This window comes from Cucurbita pepo, chromosome 15 (genome assembly GCF_057944985.1).
Source record: "Cucurbita pepo subsp. pepo isolate OVF chromosome 15, ASM5794498v1, whole genome shotgun sequence".
NCBI lineage: Eukaryota > Viridiplantae > Streptophyta > Magnoliopsida > Cucurbitales > Cucurbitaceae > Cucurbita > Cucurbita pepo.
In genome coordinates, this window is record NC_141812.1 from 5982795 (window position 1) to 5989421 (window position 6627).

Below are 6627 nucleotides of genomic sequence, written 5' to 3' on the forward strand. Positions count from 1 at the left end.
AAAAGATCAGAATCAGTTCAATCTCCTCGTCCCTCTCGCATGCCACGACCTTGTCTATACCCGAAAACATAAAAAAAATTGAAGTAGATGCATTTTAATACACAAAAATACTGGAGTCATCACATGGTTGATGTTTTCACCTTCCTCACCAGTCCGGTACTACGACCTTGTCTTAAATAAGCCTAAAATCAGAATATGATTTTAGGTCCCATTAGACATTGAAAGACTTACATGTGTGTATTTTTTTTATCTTAACAATAGGGTCACTTATGGTGTTTTTTTAAATAGTCATTCTCTTCCTAACATTTTTTCGGTTAAAAACATGATTCATAATTATTAATTTAAATTTTATTGTCAAGTAAATATTTGAAATATTTCTATAAAGGCTCCAAGGTTTCATGAAAACATTTGAAAACTCTCGTAATATGTATATTGCATACCTTAAAATTAGAGTCGTTACACATAATTTACATTTTCATCCATGAATTTTTACTAATTACGATGTTTTGGTTTGTAAGGTTAATATCTATAAATGTTTAAAAGAACTAAATAAATTTTTAAAAAAATTTATGAAGAAATTAACGATACTTTTTTATTTTTTGAGTTGTTCTACTGGATCGATCGTTCAAGACCTTTGGTCTCTATTCGGACCCGATGAATGAAATGGGAACACTTCTTATGGACTCGTTGAGAATGATTCTAATCTAGTTCATGACCTATTAGAAGTAGAAGGCGCTCTGTTTGGATTGGGATCCTCACAGACAAAAAAGATTGCTTCTTTTGCCTGAACCTAGGAATCTCTTCGATATGATACAAAATGGATCAGCATCATAATTATTTTAAATTAATTAACCAAAAGATAATGCTAAAGACCAAACTGAGCATTACTGACAACTAGGAGTAAAATGTAAAATATTCGAACCAATAACCAAATGGAAACTAAACTTCGAAGTATAATAAAAATGTAACTGTGGGATCTCACATCGGTTGGAGAGGGGAACGAAACATTCCTTATAATGTCGTAGAAACTTCTCCCAAGCAGTCACGTTTTAAAACCGTGAGGTTGAGAGCAATATGTAACGGCTCAAAACGGACAATATTTTTTAGCGGTGGGCTTGGACGGTTGTAACATATCAAAGAATGCAATTTTTGTTAACAGTAAGCTTGGACTATTGTAACAGATCAAAGCAGACAATATCTATTAGCGGTGAACTTAGGCTGTTGTAACCGGTCAACCCGAAAAATATTTCTTAGGGATGAGATTAAAATGATATATATATATATTTTTTAATTCTTTCCATCCTTTGAAAGAAATAAAAACTTGATCCCAATTCATTACTTGCATCCCTTTTGTGGTCTTTACACTAAGTTTGTAAATGGTAATCTTAGTGTATTAAATTCATAACATCCCATTTAATGTTGTATTTCTAAAATTCATATTAGCAAATTAATTGAATATTGTCCCAAAGATTATACAATGGGATGGACAACAATGAAACGAACCTCATCCCATCAAACCATTTACAATACAACATAATCGCAAACAAACTTAGTCTCAACTTTGCTTTCATTATTGCGATGATATTGCTCATCGTCTCTTCTTTTGGTAATTTTCAACCTTGTTTCTTTTTTTTTCTTTTTTTTCTTTTTTTTTTTTCGTTTTTTGATTACTCTCCAAAAGTAGAGTTATATCAAGTCTTTTTACCGTTAATTTTGCACTTATACTCACCATTTTCTCATTAATTGCTTCATTTATTCTAATTAGTATACATGAAATAGCCAATTGTGGTTTAATATGAAAAGAAGATTAATTTCCATAAATCGAGCTTAATTGTACGCTTAATTGAGCTATTTGGTAAAATTCTAGAACATTTATGCTGAAACCATGATGCTATAGCAAATCTGGAAACAATACTGCTTGCAAATCTAGAAATAAATTGCAGACCTTGATGCTGAAGCAATCAGCAAATCTGGAAATAAATTGCAGACCTTGATGCTGAAGCAATCCGGAAAGTAAACTTTTCGGGGATGACCTGGAAATTTTAATCCACATCAGCAGTCCATGTGGATCATTGGCTACCAAATTAGAAACATCGTAGGTGGACAATTTTATCCTTTCTCAACCCTAAATTAGAAGAAACAAGCATTATAAAAGGAAAATGATACCTAAAATATGGAGGGGCCACACTTGGGGGAGAGAAATCGGATTAGACAGCAGCAGCGGAGGGGCCACACATGGGGAGAGAAATCGGATTCGACAGCAGCAGCGTTCGCTGCTGTGAAACCAGAGAAGAAGAAGAAAATCCTAATCCAGCAACTATTGACAGCAGAAGGAAAAGAAGACCAACAAGGATTGATTAGGGCAAAGAGGTGGACGTGAGAGCTCAAGGGAAGGGAACTTCCAGAACGACAACAAAACAGGATAACTTTCTATTTCCTTATTCTCTTTTCTCATTCCATCAATTTTACATGATTGAGATGCAAATTTCTCTGTTTAATTTAGTTTGTATGGAGAGCTTGTTGGATTGATATGACAACCCTAGAAGGGGTGAATAGGGTTTCAAGAATAATTTTTTTTTTAATAACAATAAAACTTGATACCATGCAATAAAAATTAACAATAATTTAGAATTTAAATAGAAAAAGGAATTTAAATAGGAAAAGGGTTAGAAAATATAACACCTTAGTTTTATAGCGCCTCTTGGGAATTTGAATAAAACTTTCTGACTCTTTCCTCGGATCAGAGCCCGAGCCGAACCGCTACACCGCTCCTTTTACGAGTTCAAGAGCAAACTCAATCGTTTCCACGGCTCAAGATCAAACCGGTACAACTGTATGAAATGATAAACAAGAAATAGAATTGGAAGCTTTGGAGAGAGCAACAATGGAGGCTTTTAAACAAAAATTTTAGATCGAAACACACCACAACTCTTTGAAGTAATAGATTTACAATTTTCTCGCAATACAATAGACATCTCTCTCAATCTCTCTCAAGAATAAGATAAACAAGAAATAGAATTGGAAGCTTTGGAGAGAGCAACAATAGAGGCTTTTAAACAAAAATTTTAGATCGAGAAAACTATGGAAATTGTGTATTGTGTTCTATGTTGTATGTGTTGTGTTCTGAAAAATATGAAGAGGTGATGAGAGAAATAGAATGAGGCTTTTAAACAAAAATTTTAGATCGAGAAAACTATGGAAATTGTGTATTGTGTTCTGAAAAATATGAAGAGGTGATGAGAGAAATAGAATTGGAAGCTTTGGAGAGAGCAACAATGGAGGCTTCTAAACAAAAATTTTAGATCGATAAAACTATGGAAATTGTGTATTGTGTTCTGAAAAATATGAAGAGGTGATGAGAGAAATAGAATTGAAAGCTTTGGAGAGAGCAACAATGGAGGCTTCTAAACAAAAATTTTAGATCGATAAAACTATGGAAATTGTGTATTGTGTATGTTGTGTTCTGAAAAATATGAAGAGGTGATGAGAGAAATAGAATTGGAAGCATCTCTCTCAATCTCTCTCAAGTATAAGATACACAAGAAATAGAACTGGAAGCTTTGGAGAGAGCAACAATGGAGGCTTTTAAACAAAAAAATTTAGATCCAGAAAACTATGGAAATTGTGTATTGTATTCTATGTTGTGTGTGTTGTGTTCTGAAAAATATGAAGAGGTGATGAGAGAAATAAAATTGGAAGCTTTGGAGAGAGCAACACCACAACTCTCTAAAATAATAGATTTTACAATTTTCTCACAATACAATAGACATCTCTCTCAAGAATAAGATAAACAAGAAATAGAATTGAAAGCTTCGGAGAGAGCAACAATGGAGGCTTTAAACAAAAATTTTAGATCCAGAAAACTAAGGAAATTGTATATTGTGTTCTATGTTGTGTGTGTTGTGTTCTGAAAAATATGAAGAGGTGATGAGAGAATTCCACCATTTGTTACTCTACCAAAGTTATAAATGTCATACTTCGATTGGTCCATGATGTCAATTTTGCCCGCTGGTCCGTCAATTTTGTCACCATATCATCAATTTTGTCACCATATCATCAATTTTGTCACCACATCATCACGTCAACTATCTTGTTTTGAATTTGATTGGTCCATGATGTCAATGAAAAGTGTAAGCATAAGATTCCTTGGAATGAATTCACTTATGGTGATTTAGGTTATGTAATAGCCAAGTCGACCGCCAGCAAATATTGTCTACTTTGGCCCGTTACGTATCGTCATGAGTCTCACGGTTTTAAAAGCATCTGTTAGGGATCAAAATGATATTAATTAACAAATCAGAGTGGCGCAGCGGAAGCGTGGTGGGCCCATAACCCACAAGTCCCAGGATTGAAACCTGGCTCTGATACCAACAGTAAATAACATTCCCATCTACTACAAGTCAACCTCACGATTATAAATGCATCTATTAGGGATCAATGATATTAATTAACTCTTTTAAATTAGGAACTTCACCAAACTCTTTTAAATACTCTATGGGTGCTGTCCAACTCATGGTTTTAAAATGCGTCTACTATGTTGAGAGTTTCGCCCTACTTTGACCAGTGCATCGTGTAACGGTCATACTTCTTCAAATGTGCGGCCTCTAATCTTGACACGCTCACCAAAAACCTTACGGGGTACTTAATCTACATTCATATTTTTTACCTGGCTTTGTGGCTTTGTGGCTTTGTTGGACCTTAGGCAATGTTTACCTTCGACATTCAAACATCACTTATGTGGAATCAAAACTTGTTTCACCACACGAGCTGCCTATGCATCTTGACACGCTCACCAAAAACCTTATGGGGTACTTAATCTACATTCATATTTTTTACCTGGCTTTGTGGCTTTGTTGGACCTTAGGCAATGTTTACCTTCGACATTCAAACATCACTTATGTGGAATCAAAACTTGTTTCACCATACAAGCTGCCTATGCATGCATGTTCAATTGTGTACGACACAACAACGTTGCATCTCATCGTCATCTCGGTTCCTCACAACACATCCCATGCATCGTGATGCAATCTCAAGTCTCGAGATAGCTTCTCAAGATAGCTTGACCATCTTGGTTGTGTAGACACATCCCTCGGGACAGTTTGGCCAAGTGGTCTAAGGTGCCAGATTTAGGCTTTGGTTTGAAGGGGCGTGGTCCCACAGCTGTCATTTATTTTCATTTTTTGTAAACCTTCAAGCCCGCTGCTAGCACATATTATAAAAACCTCATGATTTTAAAACGCGGCTACTATAGAGAGAGTCTAGCGCTACTCCGACCAGTGCATCGTGTCACGATCATACTTCTTCAAATGTGCGGCTTCGTGATTTTGACACGCTCGCCAAAAACCTTATGGGGTACACAATCTCCATTCACATTTTTCACCTCGGCTTTGTGGCTTTGTTATACCATAGGCAAGGTTTGCCTTCAACGTTGAAACATCACTTATGTGGAATCAAAACTTGTTTGACCACACACGCCGCCTATGCATGCATGTTCTATCATGTGCGACACAACAATGTTGCATCTCATCGTTATCTCGGTTCCCAACAACACGATCCATGTATCGTGATGCAATCTCATGTCTTGAGATACTCGATCATCTTAGTTTTTCTAGACGCATTCGTTGGGACAGTTTGGCCGAGTGGTCTAAGGCACTAGATTTAGGCTCTATTTCGAAAGGGTGTGGGTTCAAATCCCACAGTTGTCATAATCATACTTTTTCAATCACATCGTCCGACCCATGCATCGTATTGCAATCTCATGTCTAGAGATAGCTTGACTATCTTGGTTTGACTATCTCATGTCTAAAGATGCCAGATTTGGGCTCTAGTTTAAAAGGGTATGGTTTTAAAACTCATCTATTATGAAGAGACTCTAACCCACCAGTGTCTCGTGATCTTGTCACGCTCACGAAAAATCTAAAGGAGTACTCAATCTCTATTCACATTTTTCACTCGACTTTATGGCTTTGTTATACTTTAGGCAGAGTTTTTCTTCCGCATTCAAACATCCATAATGTGGAATTAAAACTTGTTTGACCACACACGCCGTCTATGCGTGCATGTTCAATCATGTGTGACACAACATTGTTGCATCTCATCGTCATCTCGGTTCCCAACAGCACAACCCATGCATCGTATTGTAATCTCATGTCTCGAGATAGCTCGACCATCTTGATTTGTCCAAACACATTCGTCGGGATAGTTTGGCCGAGTTGTGTAAGGTGTTAGACTTCGACTCTGGTTCAAAAGGGCATGGATTCAAATCCAACAGCTGTCATTTATTTTAATTTTTTGTAAAGCCTCGTGCCCGCTGCGAACACATATTGTTTGTTTTGACTTTTTATTTATCGTTGTTAACATCGTGGTTTTAAAACTCGTCTAATATGGAGAGAGTCTAGCCCAACTCCGACCAGTGCATCGTGTCAAAGTCATACTTTTTCAAATGTGCGGCTTTGTCATCTAGCTTTGTGGCTTTGTGGCTTTGTTGGACCTTAGGCAGGGTTTGCCTACGGGTTTCAAACATGAATAATGTGGAATTAAAACTTATTTGACCGCACACGCCGCCTATGCGTGCATGTTCAATCATTTGTAACACAACAACATTGCATCTCATGGTCATCTCGGTTC

The 6627-nt window shown here is 36.5% G+C and overlaps 1 non-coding gene across 1 annotated transcript; it reads left to right on the top strand.

The window, feature by feature from the left end:
* Positions 1–5625: 5625 nt before the first annotated feature.
* Positions 5626–5705, top strand: TRNAL-UAG (transfer RNA leucine (anticodon UAG)). Its single transcript has one exon. It is a non-coding gene; the product is annotated as a tRNA-Leu (tRNA).
* The last annotated feature ends 922 nt before the right edge of the window (positions 5706–6627 follow it).